Source organism: Zingiber officinale, chromosome 1B (genome assembly GCF_018446385.1).
Source record: "Zingiber officinale cultivar Zhangliang chromosome 1B, Zo_v1.1, whole genome shotgun sequence".
In the NCBI taxonomy this organism is placed as follows: domain Eukaryota; kingdom Viridiplantae; phylum Streptophyta; class Magnoliopsida; order Zingiberales; family Zingiberaceae; genus Zingiber; species Zingiber officinale.
Genome location: NC_055986.1, coordinates 156,822,421 through 156,828,425, shown reverse-complemented (window position 1 = coordinate 156,828,425; position 6,005 = coordinate 156,822,421).

The window sequence follows — 6,005 nt, the reverse complement described above, 5'->3', positions numbered from 1 at the left end:
AGAACAAATGACCAACACTCTGAGAGAAATTCCCTATCTGATTTCCCACAGAACTCTTGCTGTAATTTCTAAATTCTGAGTTATTAACACGACATGTTCACTAATCCTGGATAGTGACTAATCCAAGGAATCAGTAGGGAGAAATTGACACAACATAAAGTTGAAATTCCACGTTCATATTCTGAATTCTGCACTAATGTTTCCAGCAGATCAACATTACAGCTTTTGCAGAGGAACTTCTCTCCTTCTTTAAATGGTAAACAACAATTTCTGGATTGCATTTTTCATCAAACGAAATCAGCAAGCACTAAATGAATTAATTAGATTCAAGTTAAAAACATTGCTGCATTTCAGAAATCCAAAATCAAATGAATATAAAAGGAACCATAGACTTCAGCACAGCCACAATTCAGTGTCGGTATTCAAACTTGATAGTAACTGAATTCACATCAGCAATGGCAATTCAGAACTAAATTCATGAAAATCTGGATGCCCACATTTCCATGTAAGAAAAACCTTGACAAATTCCAAGCAAACAGCTAGCCCAACAATTCGAAGCTGCTAAACTTCAAGCTCTGCTCTCCATTCTGATCAGAAAACCCTTTAGACAGATGATATAGTTGCTGTGCAGAATCCAGTTTCTCCAGCAGAAAACTCAACAGCTACATTTCCAGCACTTTGAGTAAGCACTTGTCAGTTTCCTATGCCAATCAAATGTTCTTCGTTGGAAAAAAAAGTTTCTATCTTATTCCAAATGTTTGGATCTTGCACTAGCATTGGAAAGCTTTTCTCAGCAGCAGCTATCATTCCACTTTGCTGATTTCTTGCACTACAATGGAGCTGGACAATTTCATAAATTCAGTTCCATTACTTTTGCATCCAACCATGATTCACTTCCACCCAACACATCCTCAATTTGCTATTAATTTCTGTAATCTATTGCTTAAGATTTTATTTACAGAAATGGGAGCCAATGCACAGCTTGGAATACTACAATTTCCAGTAGAGAGGAGTAATTGCAACTTAAGTTTGACGCGCAACATATCACCCTCTAACTACTGTTTCCTCCTTCCTTTGTTCCTGTTAGTTTTCTTCAGTTATAAATTTCATGCAATTGGGTGCTATCATCACATATACTAAGTTACCAAAGCTTTACCAGCAATAACATTCAACTATCAGTAGTCCTGCCGTGCCATTTTTGACTTAAAAACTCAAGTGCAGGATTTGAATTTCTTCATGTTCAGAGTTCTACACAAAGAGAATGATACTCCACAGATTAGAATTGGCACACCATTGATGTTGCATCTTCCACTTGCTACTGCTTCTAAGTTTTTCACACTTAACTGCTTTTTCACTAGCTGAATCTGTTTCTCTTCCTCAATTTAAGTTCTTGAATCAACCAAGCAATTTTAGAACCCCATAACAGTATCAACTTCTGCCAATTTCAGTTTCAAAACTTAGAGCCAAAAGCCTTCTCAACCTGTTACATGAAGAATTCGTCTTAGAATAGGGCTGATTTCTGATTTCTGTGTTCTGCATTTCTGTGTTCCTGCTCACTCAGTATTCAAAATCTATCCTTTCTAATCTGATCTCACTGTTTCAGTAACTCCTCGAATGAATCTACTCACTCAACTCAATTCCATTTCTTTTTCAGATTCTTAAAGGGAACTACAGCCCTTTTTCATTTCTCATCTATAGCCAACATCAGCAGCTTCTGTATTTGATTTAGATATCAGATTAAAGAATTGAAATCAGAACAAAAATCAGAACTGATTTTGGCACAAACAAACAGCAAAATGGCACACTAAGCTTCAATTTCAGAAATGATAGTTGCTGTAAATGAATTGTAGTTCTGCCGAAACTCTTACTCAATTCAAGCTATCACATTTAGCAATTTCAACCTTTAAGAATATTCATAACTTATCCTATCATATCAACACATAGGATGCTTTAAATTCATACTTCAAACTGATCAGAAATCAGCAGACATCTCACTAACTAAATTCCTTAAGCCTTTCCTTTCTTAGCTAGACTTCTCTGGCTTGAATTTGAATCCCGTCCATTAACAAATGAATCCAAACATTCAAAAGCTCTATACATCTCCCCCACACTTAAAACTTTGTCATCTTGCACAATCTAACTCATCAAGAATTCAACCAATACTCACAATGGAATAAAGACAAGGCAAAGTGATCAAGGGTTAAAATGTTTCAAGAAAATTGTGAAGAAAGGAATTGGAATATATGTGGGATCAAGAATGAAAACAATCCTTAATTTCCATGTATACATATGCTATTGTGACTTTGAAAAGAAGCAAAGCAAGTTCTAGAGTTTCAATTGTTATGAGTGCATGCCACACAAGAGAAAATAATAGTGTATAGGCTTAAAGTGGACCTCACTAGGTAATATTATGCAATCAAGCTCAATTAATCAAATTGATATCCACCACCATTTTAACCAATATCATGTAAGTAGAGCACCCAATCATGTCAAATGACCTAAATTTGATGATCAAATTTAAGAGACTTTTACCATCTTAAAAGTATCACTAAACAATTCATGGAGACTTTTATTCAGATGACATGCTATGTATACCAAACTAAATGTAAAGTATGGAAGCAAAATGCAAAACGCAAAGTATGAAACTAAAGAAACGTATAAAGAATTTATTAAAGCAAAAACTAAACACAAAGCATGAATTTAAATGCAAAAGAAAACAATATTGGAACCAACTCCCCTTTCATTCCCGGTGGTTGAAGAAGGTTTAGAAGAAGGAACCACCCCGGAAGTTGAATAATCATGGTTCCAATCAAATTCTTCTTATTACTCATTTTTCCTTTCGAAATTCTCTCTGGAGGTCTAAGTCGGTTCAGTGTAAGCATCCACTCCGGAAGCTCAACTTCTCCTACACAATCAATAAAAGAAAATACCTCCCACACACATGTGGGGTAAAAAGAAAATAGGAGAATATTAGTGTGGGTAAAATATATATCAAGAATTGCATCACAACTAATAAAATCAACAATTGGTACCTCAATAAAATTCTCTGAAAAATTACACAAAATACTCACCTTGTCATCTTGAGAGGTACCTAGAGTGGTGTTTGTTACCTCTTTCTCCTCAAATAAATGCTCAGACTCCAGTTCTGGTGAATGTTCAACTTCATGTAGTGATTCTTGGGTGCTTGGCTCCATAGCACAAGTCCCTATACTTACATCCTCTATTCTTGGTGATTCTTGAGGTAATGCTTCCAATAAGAAATCCCCTACACTTAAATCATTTTCTGCAACAAAACCTGCATCATTAATAACATCTAGAGCAACAACATTAGTAGTAGAATCAAAAATAGGTTCAACTACATCATCACAACAATAAAAAGTAGATAAAGAATCTAGTGAAGAAGTAGATGCAGTGTCAGGCCTGACAAGAGCTCCACAATCCAACTCCTCACTGGCATTTTATGTTGGTAATTGGTTGATGGATGATGCAATTTGATCTAACTGACTCTGAATATTCTGTATCCTTGCAAATTGTTGCTCTTGATGTTCTCTCATTTGTTGCATAACAACATTACATTTCCACATTGATTCTTCAATTTGTTCTTGTGCATCCTCATACCTATTCCGTTGCTCCATAGGTAGGTAGGATTGATAAAATTGAGTCTGAGGCTGATAAAAATAATTCTCCATCCCATCTCCAAAATACTGATGATATGGATCCATGGTCAAATAAATCTCCTGTTCTTACACTGAAACACTAGTAAATAAAATCAGAAGACTCAGGAACAAATACAATCAAACACATGGATATATAAACATGAAAACAATCAAACAACAATCCTAAAATTACCAAACATTGCATATTAATATTTCCCCGGCAACGGCGCCAAAATTTGATAATGACGAATCTGTCACATCCGCTAATCAAATTGTACAAATGTATATATTCACTAAACCCTTAATTTCACAATAATGTTGTAGTAACGAGCCAAGGATCGATCCGAGGAACCAACGATGATATATAATCTAGGATTGTATTTTTATTCCTATTTTTGGGGTTTTCGATATAAAAATGGAATTGGGGGGATTTAAGCTTTGAATCTAAATCTACAAAGGAAAACACAGTAGTAAAGAGATTAATCTAAAACAAGAGTGAAACCTAAACAAATGAAATTTACTTGTGTGCCAACAATCAAACCATAATGCATTGTCACCTTACATTATAATTAAATCATTAACACACATCAAACTAAGATTGAAATAACAAGACTCAAGTAAATCTGATCTAAAGCAAGATGTAAACCCTAGCTTAGAATTTAAACACTAAACACTTAACCAAGCATCAAATAAAACTTAACCAAGCTTTAACAAGGTGATGAAATACTAAATTACTTGCTAAAATCATAACAAACATCAAATGAATATGTTCTAAGCTGTAAAAACAATAACAAAATGAAATAAAACCCTAACCAATCCAACTCACAACCAATCTAACAAGCTTCACACTCTTGCCGTCACACAAGAGTGCCTAAGTCGAAACCACCCGACTCTGGACCTCAATGAAGATTCTAAGCTGCAAATCAGTTCGAGGAATGCTCACAAGTGCCGACGGACCACCCCCGGCGAGCTAAGAACACCCAAAACCCCATGAATGGCCGAAAATGCTGGAAATCTGCATTTCGGAGCTCTCTGGATCTGAGATGATGTAGCGGACTGCGGATGGCATTGGATGAAGCTCAATAATGTCGGCGGACCACCTCCAAGCTTCACTGAATGGAATCGGAGCGCAGATTTGGAAGACCACCTCCAAATCTGGCGAAAACAGAGAATGCCGGAAGTGCAGAATTCACCGGAGGGAACACCCGCCGGAGGCTCCAGATGATCGGGATGTGCTTCCGAGAAACTCTCCACTAAGGTTGAAGCTCGATAGATTTGATCGGAGAAGGAAAGAGGTCGGAATCCGGAGAAACGCCACGGGACGAAGAAGAACAGCGCTGTGGAGTCGACGAAGCAGAAAGAACACTGTAGCTTCTGTTTTGAACAGATCTCAGATTTGAACCGACGGCTGGGATCAATTTGGAGCTAAATCAACGGTGAAAGCTTGCCCAAAATCCGATCCAAAGGTACTGATGTTGATCTAGGGTCTGGATCTACCCTCCCGTAGGTCGGATCGATCAGATCATCACTGGATGGCCCGGATCTGCCCAGTCTTCAATGAACGGCCCAGATCGTTTCGGCCTGGATCAATGGCTAGATGAACTCAGATCTGGATCAAAACTTCTGGATCTTCATCAATGGCTCATATCTGCTCCCCATTAGGTTGGATGGGCCAGATCTTCAACGGATGGTCCAGATCTGTCCTATTCTTGATAAACGGCCCGAATTGACCCAAAGCTTGATCTTGTCTTTTGAACTCCGATTCGAGCCCAATTCCGGTCCAAATAGATCCAAATTCACGATCCTTTGATGCCTACAAAATAAGAATCAAATATTAGCATCAAATAACACCAAAAATAATATAATTTGTAATTAAGTCCAAAAATACACACTATGCACAAAATATGATGTAACCATGATTTTAACCTATGGAATCAACATCAAACCATGCATATATGAATCAAAATAATGCAATAAAATCATGGTTATCAGTGGGCGAGAAGAACGTGCACGACGTTCGAGGGACGTTAAGCCGGGGAGGAAGACTGCTTGAGGAGAAGGCCGGAAATTGAGTTCGGGTGAGCCCTATTTCGGTTGGTCGGAATCACCCAAAAGAACGGAGCTTCAGAAGTCAAAGCGAAGGAAGAAGTGTGCTGGAGTTCAAGCTCAAGGCGCCTTCATTGGGCATTGAAGGCGCCTTCACCTTAAAGGCGCCTTGGACCAGGCCAAAATGGTCGTTGAGCTTTCGGATAAAGTTTTATCCGCCCACTCGATGGAGGCGCCTTAGACCCTCGAGATAGATTTTCCAGAGGCTATATAAAGGCCCCTGGAGCTAGGAATTAAACATCA